This window comes from Oncorhynchus clarkii, chromosome 1 (genome assembly GCF_045791955.1).
Source record: "Oncorhynchus clarkii lewisi isolate Uvic-CL-2024 chromosome 1, UVic_Ocla_1.0, whole genome shotgun sequence".
NCBI lineage: Eukaryota > Metazoa > Chordata > Actinopteri > Salmoniformes > Salmonidae > Oncorhynchus > Oncorhynchus clarkii.
In genome coordinates this window covers 42,630,081-42,644,956 of record NC_092147.1, presented here as the reverse complement: position 1 = coordinate 42,644,956, position 14,876 = coordinate 42,630,081, and the positions used below count along the sequence as shown (strand labels likewise).

Here is a 14,876-nt window from a genome sequence, read left to right as displayed (position 1 = left end):
AAAATGTTTAAATGGTATATTCGTCAGTGTCTTGAATTGAAAACACACTGCACATTCTAAAATATGCACATATATGCCTTGTTCGAGTATTTAGCTTGTTCAAGTATCCAATATCCATCTCCAAAGAGTGCCTCTCATCCGGTTACCAAAAACGCGCTCCTCCAAACTTATTTAAATGATTCAGTCCTATAATGCAATATCAATGGTAGGCATAGTTTATATTTTGCTTATTGAGAACGTGCCTCATACATTCAATTCAATATTGACAATGTTGACTGCCAACATTTAAAAAATAGACAATTTTTTACTGTTGCTATTACTCGTTACTGTTGCCTATGCTATTTAATAAACTGTAGTGTCAATCCACAATGGACCAAGACAAGAATATTTAATGCCCCCAGCCGAATTGGAAATGATGACAACGCAAAGAGTGTCAATAACCTATAGAACTTGAGACAAACACATGCAGTATTAAGCCACGGAATGCTTTGGTTGGCCAGGGAGTGGCCAAGCCCTCGTCACACCTACAACTTGTTTATTCATCAAAACCCAGCCCTTTCACGTCACCGACAGCTATTATGGTCATAATTGCGACTGTGAAAATAGCTCAAATATTTCTGACACACCCTTGGACCTAGAGTGCTACCACCAGCTCTTAGATTTACTATTGCATTTGGTTTGTTAAAATAGAGACCTCTATCTCTTTCACACACACACACACACACACGCACACACACATGCACACACACAAATGAAGTGTGGCTGACATTGACAGATGGCTCTCCAGTGAATACAGGTGAATGGATGAGCATAATAAAATATGTTTGAGAGCATGAGTGACTAGTGAAATGATTGATTTCAACATGAATGACTGGAGGCATTAAACCCTATAGCAATCCTCTCTCTGATGGAGGAATGCAGGCACAGAAAGTTCCAGAAATCTACAGAAACCCTTGAAGCAGGCCTAGAGGGTAGGTTGTTAATGAGAGAAGGGGGGGGGGTAGAAAGAGAGAGTTCCATATTATGTGCTGATCACTCATAAAAGGATGAGTACGTCACTGGGGCCAAGCTTCCTGCCATCCAGGCGGTGTCAGAGGAAGGCCCTAAAAATGGTAAAAGCCTCCAGCCACCCAAGTCATAGACTGTTCACTACCGAACGGAAAGCAGTACTGGAGCGCCAAGTCTGGGACTAAAAGGCTCCTGAACAGCTTCTAACCCCAAGCCATAAGACCGCTGAGCAGTTAATCAAATGGCTACCAGGACTATTTACATTGACCCCCTTATTTTATTATTATTTTTGCATTGACTCTCTTGCACAGGCTCGATGTTTACTCACTGGACTCTAACCACACACTCACACATACTACACTGACACTCCAACACACACACACACACACACACACACACACACGGACACACAAAACACACACACACACACACACATGCATATTGACGCCACACGCGCAAACACGCACGCACACACACACAAACCATTCATTAAACACACACGCATAGACATCCGCACACACACACCCACACACACATACTGTACACTCACATTCCTTCACACTCTTCACATATGCTGCACATATCTTTGTTTAGTATCTATTCATAGTCACTTTACACCTACCTACACCAGTGGCGGTCAGTGCCGTTTAAGATGAGTGAGGATGTTCATTTTTTCATGAAAAGTGCCTTATTTCTACTATTACAGCATATTATTGGATGATTGTTATTCATATTCCACACACCCAGCTCAATGTAACATCGATAGGTTTAGGCTACTATATGATACTCTAATTTCCATATACCCATCATGAGGTTGCTACAACCTAGCCTATTAATGAAAGTTTATAACGTAGGTGTACAGGTCGAGAGAATTTTGAGTAATCAAGGTTACAGACAGTGACACATTCAATACCGCCTTGCACACTCTCGCCTGCATCTAGCTGATCTATGGTGTAATCATTAGTCCAACAGATGCAAACAAGCGTTTCTATTGGAGAAATTCAGGTATGCTTATCCCCGTTTCATTCCGTTTGCTTCAGTTTAAGAAACTTTTTTTTGACAGAATCGGTGCAATGAATACACTGCTGAACACATGCAAACACAGTTCACTTTCATAGTAGCCACATATAAACCGCTCGTTGTATATATCATTCCTTCTCACATCTACAGTATCTATGCTCTCTCCTCCTCTCACCTTTTCCCTGGACTTCAGTGCACTACACATCAGCTGTCGGACCAGGCAAAACAACTTTCCAAACAAAACCTTCATATCATGACCGCTAAGCGCTAACCGCTATACACAGCCTACATCATTGTCAGTTTATAGTCAACATAGTTTCTATAACTAACTCGTTAGTAAACCCACTACAATCATGCAGTACATTGTACAGTCAACAGCAAGCAATTTAGCAGATACACCGCCGGGCCCCGGTGGCAATAAATTATTACAACCAAAAGCTTACCTTGACTTGGAAGAGTTCCAGTGTTGGATAGCCATAGCCAGCTAGCTAACATAGCATGCCTCACCTCTCTGGTGGTTTGAGTAGGCTAAACTATCAAGCTACATTTGATGTTAGCTAAGTAAATGAATGTGAATGTGAAAACAAATTGCTCTCGCTCTCTTTCTCCTTAATTTAGGAAGAAATTAATTTATTCAAAACTACTGTCTTTCTCTCTCTTTGAGTCAACTATTCACCAAATTGTATGCACCGCAGTGCTTGATAGCTGTAGCTTATGCTTTCACTACTATATTCATTCTATGATCCTTTGATTGGGTGGACAACATGTCAGTTCATGCTGCAAGAGCTCTGATAGGTTGGAAGACCTATCAAGTTGTCATAAGTTGTCATAATTTCTGTGTAAGTCTATGGAAGGGGGTGAGAACCATAAGCCTCCTAGGTTTGTATTGAAGTCAATGTACCCAGAGGAGGACAGAAGCTAGCTGTCCTCCGGCTACACCATGGTGCTACCCTACAGAGTACTGTTGAGGCTACTGTAGACTATCATTGCAAAACAGTGTGTTTTAATCCATTATTTGGTGGTGACGTGAAAATATTTGGTATACTTTTATACTTTTTTCCCTTCTGAAATTCACTGAGGAGGATGGGCCTCCCCTTCCTCCTCCGAGGAGCCTCCACTGACCAATATGTACATATTACCTCAATTACCTCGACTAACTAGTACCCCAGCACATTGACTCAGTACTGGTACCCCTTGTATATAGCCCCATTATTCTTATTTAATTAAAATGTTCTTACTTTTTAAAAACTGCATTGTTGGTTAAGGGCTCATAAGTAAGCATTTCACGGCATTAGGCACATGAGACAAATACAATTTTATTTAGATTTTTAAAAATTGATTTTTTATCACTGAGCTAGAATATGGTTGAATTTTTATGATGTGCAACCTTTTCACCACATCGGAAGTTCCTCTTTCACACTTACATATTTACTCTCATGATAGCTGTCTTGTTCCCTTATACAACTGAAAGCCAACTGAAATCTTTTCTAAATAAATAAATTACAGAATAATATGCTCATTGATCCGAGCCACTCAGCTAACTAAGTTTGATTGGGCACTTCCTACTCTCTTAGAAAAAAGGGTTCTAAAAAGGGTTCTTCGGCTGTCCCCATAGGATAACCTTTTTTGGTTCCAGGTACAACACTTTTTTTGGTTTCAGGTAGAACCCTTTTGGGTTAATGGAAAACCCTCTGTGGAAAGGGTTATTCATGGGTCCCAAAAGGGTTCTGCCTGGAACCAAAAGGGTTCTTCAAAGGATTATCCTATGGGGACAGCCTAATCAACCATTTTAGGTTCTAGATAGCACCTTTTCTTCTAAGAGCGTATGAGAGTGCCATAGTGTCAGATTCATCTGCATCATCTCTCTCACACTCTCTCACTCTCTCTGACACAGTGAAAGACAAAGCTCCACAGAGAAGTCAATGACAACCTCCCCCTAAGAACCGGATGACTCTGGTGTTACTGTTAATGGAGGCACTGACTGTGCATTCTGGCGGCGCATTCTAGCAGCGCAGGCCCTCTAGTTAAAAAGGATGAGATGGGGATAAAAAGTGTGAACATGAGAAAGAGAGAAGAGGTGGGGATCAAACTTAACACTGCTGAACCCCTGACAACCACTGCTGAGACAGCATGCTGGGGCAAACGGCACACACACACACACACACACACACACACACACACACACACACACACACACACACACACACTAAAACAAAATACTCGCAGGGGCATTGAATATGAGACAGTGCTGTCTAGTGTCTAGTGTGTGTGTGTCCCTCCCTGTGTGTATGTACGTGTCTGAGCTTAGTTTTCATTAATTGTGTTGTCTGATGAAGATCTTAGCACTTAGCACTCTCTGCTTCTCTTTTGATGTGCTGCTCTCTCCATGTAATCTCATTTCTGGTCACGGTGGGCCTCCATCCCGCCCCAACAGCCTTTTGTGACAGAAGCCTCCCTCCCCCCACACATCCCCACCCCTCCCAGCCTGAACCCCCAGCCTTCAGCCCTGAGTCCTACGTAGGGCTGTGGTGGTCACGAAATGTAGGAGAGTGCCATTGCGTCAGTATCATCAGCATCATCATCACTCTCTCTCTCACACACTCTCTCACTCTCTCTGACACAGTGAAAGACAAAGCTCCACAGAGAAGTCAATGACAACCTCCCCCTAAGAACCGGATGACTCTGGTGCTACTTGTTAAAAAACAAATCCATGCGGCCAGTGGCCAGTGGCCGTTGTGCCCTTGGGCTGAATATAATAATGATAATTCCTTTTTCCTTGAGTGTTGCATGCTCCGAAGCCTCACTCACATGGCTCTCAATCACATGATCGGGTCTTTTTCACAGGCTACAAGTGAAGACAGACACGCTCTTATCCAATTCCGGGGTGCATATTGAAGATATTGGAAGAACTGTCCACATTTACTTTTCGCCAGCCAACAAGATGTGTAGGCCTAACGAACAGCTAAAGTACTAGCCTATGCCAATCTACATCCCCCATAGTGTAAAAGTTGACCTATTCTATTCGGTGTGAGAAATACATTTTCCAAACATAGTCTGGGACAGTTGTGGGATGCGATAGATCCTAAAATAATACAACCACCAGCATCAAAAAACCTGTTTTACGCAATGTGGCTGACGCAACAGATGAGAACGTTTAGCTTAACATGTTGATAAACTATTAGCCTATTTCTTCATATTATAAGCGCAGCAATGCACACGCAGCAGTAGGCTATAAGCGTGAATGTTCCATTTGCGGGAAAACACCATTATCAAAAGTGACCACAAATGTGATTATGCATGTAATGCTTTTATGATAAAGGTGCATTTTTATGGTGAAAATGATCTTCCCCAAACTTGAAACTCACGCTCTGCTTATGTATGTACAGCAGTTAGGCTCTACACCCGTTGTAAAGCGGATTATGTGCTTCGTTTTAAGAAGTTATTTGGCCACTTTAGTTGTGATACAAACCTTATCAAAACATATAGACCTATGGGCTAGGCTACATAAGGTGTGTGACTATGATTAGAAAAAGTAGCAAAAAACAGCCATTGTTTCTTGCCTTTACTCTGGGCATCATTCACAAGTGATAATATATAATTCACAAGTGGTAGGCTAATATTGTCACCCATCAGACTGTTCTTGATTTCATCTCGTCTTTACGTATACTAAATCATATATGGATGACATTTATTTTGATTTAGAATGGACCATTATCATTATGCCTGTCTCAAAACAGGGGTAGTGTAAAAATACATGTCATCTATGTACTTTAAATAGCAAATGGAAGACGCTTTCGTAAAGAGAAGCAATTGTCGTAAAGAGAAGCAATGTGCTTAATATTAAGAATGTTGAGGAATAAATATAGTAGGCTTAGCCTCTAGAAAGGTGATGGGGTCCTCCTCTTTTTAATAGAGGCAACCACTGTTTTCTCACACAATTGCATAGCCTATAGAAATGTTGTGCAACATGAGCTCATGGGCTCTCATGAAGTGTTTGATTACATTTTCGATTACATTTGCATTGATGTCAGAGTGATTGGGGCGGCAGGGTAGCCTAGTGGTTAGAGCATTGGACTAGTAACCAAAAGGTTGCAAGTTCAAATCCCTGAGCTGACAAGGTACAAATCTGTCATTCTGCCCCTGAACAGGCAGTTAACCCACTTTTCCTAGGCCGTCATTGAAAATAAGAATTTGTTCTTAACTGACTTGCCTAGTTAAATAAAGGTAAAAAAATAAGAGGGACAATAGAGTGCTGAGTCCCAGGCAGTTAGCAGGTTTGGTAGGCTACTAATGACCATCAGCAGCATCAGAGCTTGGAGAAGACTAATTACCGTGAATAAACAGACATGTGGAATTTGACTGCCTTCATGACTCGTGAGCGCCGGTGTGGCGGTAATACGGTCACCGTAACAGTCCTAGGAGTCTAGGACAGGGCCACAGAGGAGAACCATAGGATTCAGATAGGAGCCCCAAACTGTCTAAAGCTAAAAACGAATAATAGAAGCAGCAAATTGGTCAGTTGGAGATGTCCAAGTGGTTTTGATCAAATATTGGATACATTACCCGAGATCGGAATCCATCGGTCAATAAAACAGGAAAAAAACATTTACAAATTCAAACAAGATTATAAAAAGATAAAAGACCACAACAACAAAAGTGGACCAGAAAGCGATATTTGAAGCCATGATGACGCAGAGCAGCGATGATCAGCACAGTAATACATTGTTTTTAGCCAAATTACTATATAGCTAGCTACCAATGTGTGCTCGAATAGTGAAGCCACAACCTCAGAACCCTACACTCCCAGGGTCCATAAACACAATCAATGCTCCTGCACCCCCAGGCGCCAACGGTCTGGTAAACAGTTCAATGTTCACTTGTTTAGCCCTAATCACACAATTTAGCTGTCTTCAACAGGGGTGGGCAATCTCGTCCACAGAGGGCTTTTGTCATGGCATGGTTATGTTCATAAACATTATTAATGGAGACAGTGTGGATCTAGGATTTTACATATAAAACTGTCACAATGATTCAATTAATCATAGAACTTTATTATTTGCATCATTGGTGTATCTGGTTGGTATATCTGGTTGGCCCCATACTGGCCTTATCCATGCTGGATAATATTGAATACATTTGATCAGACAATACATGGTTGGAGAACAAAACTGCACTCACACAGGCTGCCCTCAGGTTTGCTTTGGAGTCTGTGCCTTATTCCTGAACTGTACATGTCATTAATTCTGCCTAAATATTTCCCCAGGGAAGAGAAAACACACTGCAAGCACAGCCAGCAAATACCTGAATATCATGAGGGAGGCCAAGGCCTCATACCCGGAGACACTTGAGGCCCAGCGTCAGCAGCAGAATCAGCACTTCAATCAGCTGTGTGAAGATGAGGAAGCAGCCATGGCAGCAGACAGGACAGCCAGGGCAGCAGACAGGACAGCCAGGGCAGCAGACAGGACAGCCAGGGCAGCAGACAGGACAGCCAGCGCAGCAGACAGGACAGCCAGCGCAGCAGACAGGACAGCCAGGGCAGCAGACAGGACAGCCAGGGCAGCAGACAGGACAGCCAGGGCAGCAGACAGGACAGCCAAGGCAGCAGACAGGACAGCCAGGGCAGCAGACAGGACAGCCAGGGCAGCAGCCAGGGCAGCAGACAGGACAGCCAGGGCAGCAGACAGGACAGCCAGGGCAGCAGACAGGACAGCCAGGGCAGCTGACAGGACAGCCAGGACAGCCAGGGAAGCAGACAGGACAGCCAGGGCAGCAGACAGGACAGCCAGGGCAGCTGAGAGGACAGCCAGGGCAGCAGACAGGACAGCCAGGGCGGCTGAGAGGACAGCCAGGGCAGCAGACAGGACAGCCAGGGCAGCAGACAGGACAGCCAGGGCAGCAGACAGGACAGCCAGGGCAGCAGACAGGACAGCCAGGGCAGCAGACAGGACAGCCAGGGCAGCTGACAGGACAGCCAGGACAGCCAGGGAAGCAGACAGAACAGCCAGGGCAGCAGACAGGACAGCCAGGGCAGCTGAGAGGACAGCCAGGGCAGCAGACAGGACAGCCAGGGCGGCTGAGATGGCCCTGACCGCCTCGTTTAACAACAGCTTCATAACTGTATTTTGGACAATTTGTCCAAGCAATAAAAGGAAGTCAGACACCAGCAGCAGACATGTCACTACACTCTTAGAAAAAAAGGTGCTATCTACAGCCTAAAACGGTTCTACCGGTCTTTCAACCAGCTGAAGCGATTCTCTCCTCCCATGATGAAAACTTACATTGTGTATCTCCTCTTGTTCAGTCTCCATTATTGCCCACGAACAAAAATGAAAACGATGGAACAAAACTCCTGGTTATCTACTCCAGCGCGTCTCCCTCCTCCAAACTTAAAAATGCCAGCCACCGAGGATCACAACAATATCTCTGTCAAAATGCGTCATCGTTCATTAGCAGTTTTTCCCGCAAATTAAACCTAGTCCTGTTTCTAGTTCCACAACAAATGGAAAACAACCAACAACCAACAAGCCTAGTTCGTGCTGGTTCCGGCACGTTCTGGCTTGGTTCCTCTAGTGGAATTGCGCCATTAGAGTCGCCCTGCATGCCTGTTTCAACAACACAGCAGGAAACGCGGGGACCACTAACAGTTACAGTCCAGTCTCAGCAAGACCCCATGGCTACAGCTAACATTTTGTAGCAGGTGAAGCTAATGGTTTAACTACTAGGGTATCTATCACTATCAGATTGAGCTACACAGCAACAAGAGTTGATGACTTCAGATATGGCAAAGGAAAGCTAACAGTTGAAGATAAACACCATTGGGAATAACAACAGATACTGTTGCAGCTCTAACAGCAAGGTGAAATAGCAGCTTCAGCTACAGCAGGGTAGGCTATGGCAACGCTTACATGCAGCTGGTGTGGCTAACATCTCTGCTAGAGCACACCCCGGGGATAGATAAGGGCTGTAACAGTGGCCAAGAAGGCTAACTGCAGTAGTCCTCCACATGTGTGTCAGTGTGTGTATGCAAATCACATGTGTGTGTTTTGCAAGTGTGTGTGTGTTTTGTATGTGTACTACTAAGAGAGGCTGCAGCACTGGGGCTCAGCCAACAAACAAAGCCTGCTTGCATCTTAATACCCCTCCTACCCCCAGGCACAGCCACAGCCACAGCCACAGCCACACACACACACACACACACACACACACACACACACACACACACACACACACACACACACACACACACACACACACACACACACACACACACACACACACACACACACACACACACACACACAAACACCCCTCACACTCCCTGCTATACTTATCATGCTATCTTAGGCACATCCTGTGGTGTAAGGTCCCTCGTTTGTGAGGTGTTCCTCCCTTTGTGTAACCGACAGTCTACTCGGAATACTAAACATCAGCTCTGTGTGTCACCAGACTAACAACAACCCCACATTTTACCCCAGTATTCAGTATTCAGTAGCAGTAGACTGCTCCTCTCGCTGCTCTGGGACCAGAGATAAACACCCCTGTCTGTATAATACAGCTGTGAACACAGCGTTGTGCCCTCGGTGGCTACAGTGTACCAGAGAGCTTAAGTCCAGTCCGTCTACCAGAGAAAAACCCACTGACCTGAGACAAGGCTTCCGTTAGTCCAGCATGGGTCTGTGTGTCAGAGTCAACAGCTACCATCCACAGAGATAGGATATCCTTCTCCTTGTTACACTTAAGCCAGAATGATGAGGAAAAATCGACCTCTCTCTCTCTCCGTTCCTCTCGCCCTCACAGAGGCACACAGGCAGGGTCAGGGTTCGCGCTAAACTACTGCCTTGCTGCTTTCGCCCCATCCTCCCTTCTCTCTCCGTCTACATCGCCTTTTCACCCTCCCCTCCCCTCCCTCTCTCTCTCTCTCTCGTCCTGCTTTTCTCTCTCTCACACGCTCTCTTACTTACTATAACTTCAACGTACCTCTCCCTCCTTTCTCCTCTCTGTCTCTTCTCTGTGTGTTTCCAATCCGTAGCTTGTGTAGATAATCACATTCCAACGGTGACGGGGCATATGGCCGGGGAGCGTTACCCACACAGTAAGACCCCTTCTGTGTGTATATGTGTGTGGGTGTGTGTCGCGCAGACAATCAGCCCTATTGTGTGGGAGGAGGGGAAGGGCCAGAGAGTGGGGAGGAAGCCAATGGCTCTCATCTGCTGTCGCTGCTGCTGCTACTGGCCGCGGCTGTCAGGTGCTGACCCTCACACAATTACTCCCCCTCAAAGGAGAGAGGGAGGGTGACGGTGATAGAGAGGATGAGAGAGGGGAGCCAGAGAGAGGTAGAGAAAGAGAGAGAGGCCGAGGGAGGGATAGATGGATGAGGTGGGTGATGACTGAAAAAAATTCAGTCAATGAAGGCGCAGCTCCTGAATCAGATTTTCTAGCAATCATTAAGATTTTGTTTAAAATGATGTTCCACGTGTCTCAGTCAATTGTCTGTGTTTTTATTCCATTCCCACCAATGCAGTGGTCATGTGACAGTAGGCTCGGGGGTGGGTCAATAACTCCAGTGCCCCCACCACCCTTTGAATGCAGATGAGTCAAAGTGGTGTGTGATGAAGAGATTGAATTCCACCTACTCCATTCCTATGGCATTAGAGCCAAATGCTCCTATGTCACAACCATACACTGAATAAGGTCACACCCCCATTTGTCATCAGAGTATAGAGAGGTATGTTTGTGGTTGAACAGAGAGCCACTGGTTTGATATGGTGAGTAAGAGGTAGGGGGACAGTGTTGTCATACGTGCTCTGTTGTGAACTCACACTGGCCTGAGAACATGACCTATAGGATGATCAAGTGTTACTCAGTTTTCACGACAGACACACACACACAGGAATGCTTGCACACACGATGGCCATTTAGGGGAATCATTCTGATCATGTCTGCTCTAATTCAGCGTGGCACGATCGACACTCCTGAACTGACCTCCCACTGGGCTTTTGTCAACTAACCTATATTCCACGCGAAATGAACAACAAATGTCACCATGTCATTGGATTTAGGTTAAAATGACGTGGAAACAATGTTGATTCAAGCAGTTTTTGCCCAATGGGCTCCTTCTTCCTCTGCTCCTCTCTTTCATCTCATCCCTCTCTCTGCATGCCTTCTCCTCTCCTCTCCATCTCCCCTCCAGTCTACTTCCCCCAGTCAGACAGTGTGCCTGGGGCTGGTAGTCCTCTCTCCTCATAGTCCCATCATTGTTAACCTCTCTCTCCAGAGGTCCGGTCACCATGCTTCCTGACTGACAGAGAGAGAACCAGACAACAGAGCAGTCACTATCCAGGGGCACCCTCAGGGCCAAGCCACCATGCCTCCCTCCCGGCCAGGCATCACACCTCGTTAAGGCACAGTGCCATTAGTGACAGGAAGGGTCCCATCAAACCTCAGAGACCAGTAACCATGTCGTGACGCCAACATCCCCACTGCCTCACACAAAGAAATGTGTGTGTGTGACATGTGAGTCTGAATTTGTGAGCATGTGTGTGTGTGTGTGTGTGTGTGTGTGTGTGTGTGTGTGTGTGTGTGTGTGTGTGTGTGTGTGTGTGTGTGTGTGTGTGTGTGTGTGTGTACATATGCCAGACCTGAGAGTGGACAGCTACTCTGTTACAGTCTTACTGGTTTTACTACAGAGCCATGATTGCCTCCAGGTCACTGCTCTAAGGGTCACAGGCCTGCAGTCACAGAGACAAGAGGGACCATGTGCCTGGCTTAGTGTGTGTGTGTGGAGGCCATAAAACACCCCTCTATTCCAGACATTAGGAGTGTGTCTAATAGAGATGGGAGTCATTAAAGAGACTGGGGTAGATTGGAGGGACCAGCCTTTTCTGCTCATGCTGCCTCACGGCTCAATGGACTCACATAGGATCTGGCAGCATTTGTATGTAAAACCACACGATTTCCAGCTCTCTGAACTCAAGGGTGGAATGGATGAAATACTGCACTATGTTAGCAATGCATAAAAATAACCAGTGAGCCAATTTCACTTTCTGTTCCGTTTCTACCGTTTCAGTTGAAGGTGGACTTCATTTCAGTGCGGCTGAAACATCAAGTTGTTGAAGTTACGTAGTAATAATAAAACATTGAGTCTGGCATTTCACCGAAGACATAGTGGACCAGCAGACTCTAGAAGTACACCTGGGGAGTTCATCGTTTCACATGGAAATTACTTTGAGCATCTGGCTTCCTATTTAACTATTATGTCAACCAACCGAATGGTTCCCCTGAGTCGACATTTTCATTGATTATTGTCAAGGTGGCGCTTAGTCGCCACGGTGGCATTTCACAGCACTATTGATATTCGGACAGTGAGTGATGGGTTTGCTTTAACATTCACTCTCCATAGCTGTTCTGAATTGTAGTGCACGTACACACACCGTATAGTACAGGCATGAAATTCAATTAAACGCACACACTGGCACACACACAGACGCACGCACTCATGCACACACAGGCATGCAAACACACACACTGGCACACACTGGCACGCAAACACAGGCACTCACTCACACACACACAAGCACATACAGTACTCACACACTCACTGCTTGCTTGTAAATAAGATCATCCTTCCTGTTTGCAGTTTGCGCCACAGGTCCCAGAGTGGTGTGGCGGAAGAGAAATTCTGGGGCCCATAGTTTTTCCTGATCTGGTAACCCGACAAGGTAAAACGGGCTAAAACGGACCAGAGTTTTTCTAATCAGGTCACATGGTTTAAACAAACTCCTGGAAAAACTCCTGGCCTTGGGGAGGATGAAAACCCTGTCAAACTGCAGCAACATTGTACTTTTCATATGAATTATATTTTTAAAAGGACTAGGGGGGTTTCCTATACACAGACACAGAGAAAGCAACATGATTGGACAATAAACCTTACAGGTCTGAGCTCTCTTTATGCTGGTTTGCATCGTGTACTCCTGCCCTATGTAACTGTAGGCCTAGTGAAAAAATAACTCACAGTCTATGTCAGCTGTTGTGTTTACTGATTAATTCCAGTTAATCATTTCCTCTCACTCTCTGGCCCTTCCCCTCCTCCCACACAATAGGGCTGATTGATAAAGTCTAGGTAACCTAGTCAGCCCAATTTTAAATATAAACCAAATTTGATCCTATTCACATATTCCCACAAACAAACGGGCTGTAAATACACAAGGTTACTGCTTTGTTTACCCTGGACAGAGGGACAGAGAGCATAGTAGGCTAGACTATGCAGCTGCTGTTGTTAGTAGCCTACAATTGATCAGACTGAAAAAGGCTCTTGTTTCCCATGCAATACTTTGTGTCAGATCGCTAATGTTTAGGTGTATAGGCTGCTACATTTGATAGGCTGGTCATGGCTTACATCAACACCATTATCCCAGAAACCCTAGACCCACTCCAATTTGCATACTGCCCAAACAGATCCACAGATAATGCAATCTCTATTGCACTCCACACTGCCCTTTCCCACCTGGACAAAAGGAACACCTACGTGAGAATGCTATTCATTGACTACAGCTCAGGGTTCAACAGCATATTACCCTCAAAGCTCATCACTAAGCTAAGGACCTTCGGGACTAAACACCTCCCTCTGCAACTGGATCCTGGACTTCCTGAGGTCCCCAGGTCGTGAGGGTAGGTAGCAACACATCTGCACGCTGATCCTCAACACCGGAGCCCCCCAGGGGTGCGTGCTCAGTTCCCTCCTGTACTCCTTGTTCACCCACGACTGCATGGCCAGGCACGACTCCTACATCATCATTAAGTTTGCAGATGACACAACACTGGCAGGCCTGATCACCGACAATGACGAGACAGCCTATAGGGAGGAGGTCAGAGACCTGGCCGGGTTTGTGCCAGAATAACAACCTATCCCTCAACGTAACCAAGACTAAGGAGATGATTGTGGACTACAGGAAAAGGAGGACCGAGTACGCCCCCATTCTCTTCGACGGGGCTGTAGTGGAGCAGGTTGAGAGCTTCAAGTTCCTTGGTGTCCACATCACCAACAAACTAGAATGGTCCAAGCACACCAAGTCAGTCGTGAAGAGGGCACGACAAACGCCTATTCCCCCTCAGGAAACTAAAAAGATTTGGCATAGGTCCTGAGATCCTCAAAAGGTACTACAGCTGCAACATCGAGAGCAACATACGTGACAAACTTTGATTTTATTTTATTTAACACTTCTTACGGCTCAAATCCCGTCAACAGGATCGATATGACAACAGCCAGTGAAAGCGCAGGGCGCCAAATTCAAACAACAGAAATCTCATAATTAAAATTCCTCAAACATACAAGTATTATACACCATTTTAAAGATAAACTTGTTGTTAATCCCACCACAGTGTCCGATTTCAAAAAGGCTTTACGACGATTATGCGTTTATGTTAGGTTAGTCACAGAAAAACACAGCCATTTTTCTAGCCAAAGAGAGGAGTCACAAAAAGCAGAAATAGAGATAAAATTAATCACTAACCTTTGATGATCTTCATCAGATGACACTCATAGGACTTCATGTTACACAATACATATATGTTTAGTTCGATAAAGTTCATATTTATATCCAAAAATCTCAGTTTACATAGGCGCGTTATGTTCAGTTTTGCTTCCAAAACATCCAGTGATTTTGCAGAGATCCACTTCAATTTACAGAAAAACTCATAATAAACATTGATAAAAGATACAAGCGTTATGCATGGAATTATAGATAAACTACTCCTTAATGCAACCGCTGTGTCAGATTTCAAAAAAGCTTTACGGAAAAAGCACACCATGCAATAATCTGAGTACAGCGCTCAGGCACCAGAACAAG

General features: G+C 45.1%; 1 protein-coding gene across 8 annotated transcripts in view; it reads right to left on the bottom strand.

The window, feature by feature from the left end:
* LOC139407268 (FYVE, RhoGEF and PH domain containing 4a) overlaps positions 1 to 14,876 on the bottom strand; it is a 108,231-nt gene that overhangs the window by 72,219 nt on the left and 21,136 nt on the right. The window contains exon 1 of one of the 8 annotated variants that reach the window (XM_071150975.1): positions 12,622 to 12,967. The exons of 4 other annotated variants lie outside the window; for them this stretch is intronic. The gene's annotated coding sequence lies outside the window, so the exon portion shown is untranslated. Of the gene's footprint in view, positions 1 to 9,672; positions 10,266 to 12,621; positions 12,968 to 14,876 lie in introns of those variants that run through there. 3 more of the 8 variants (XM_071150966.1, XM_071150983.1, XM_071150957.1) reach the window with 3 other exon arrangements.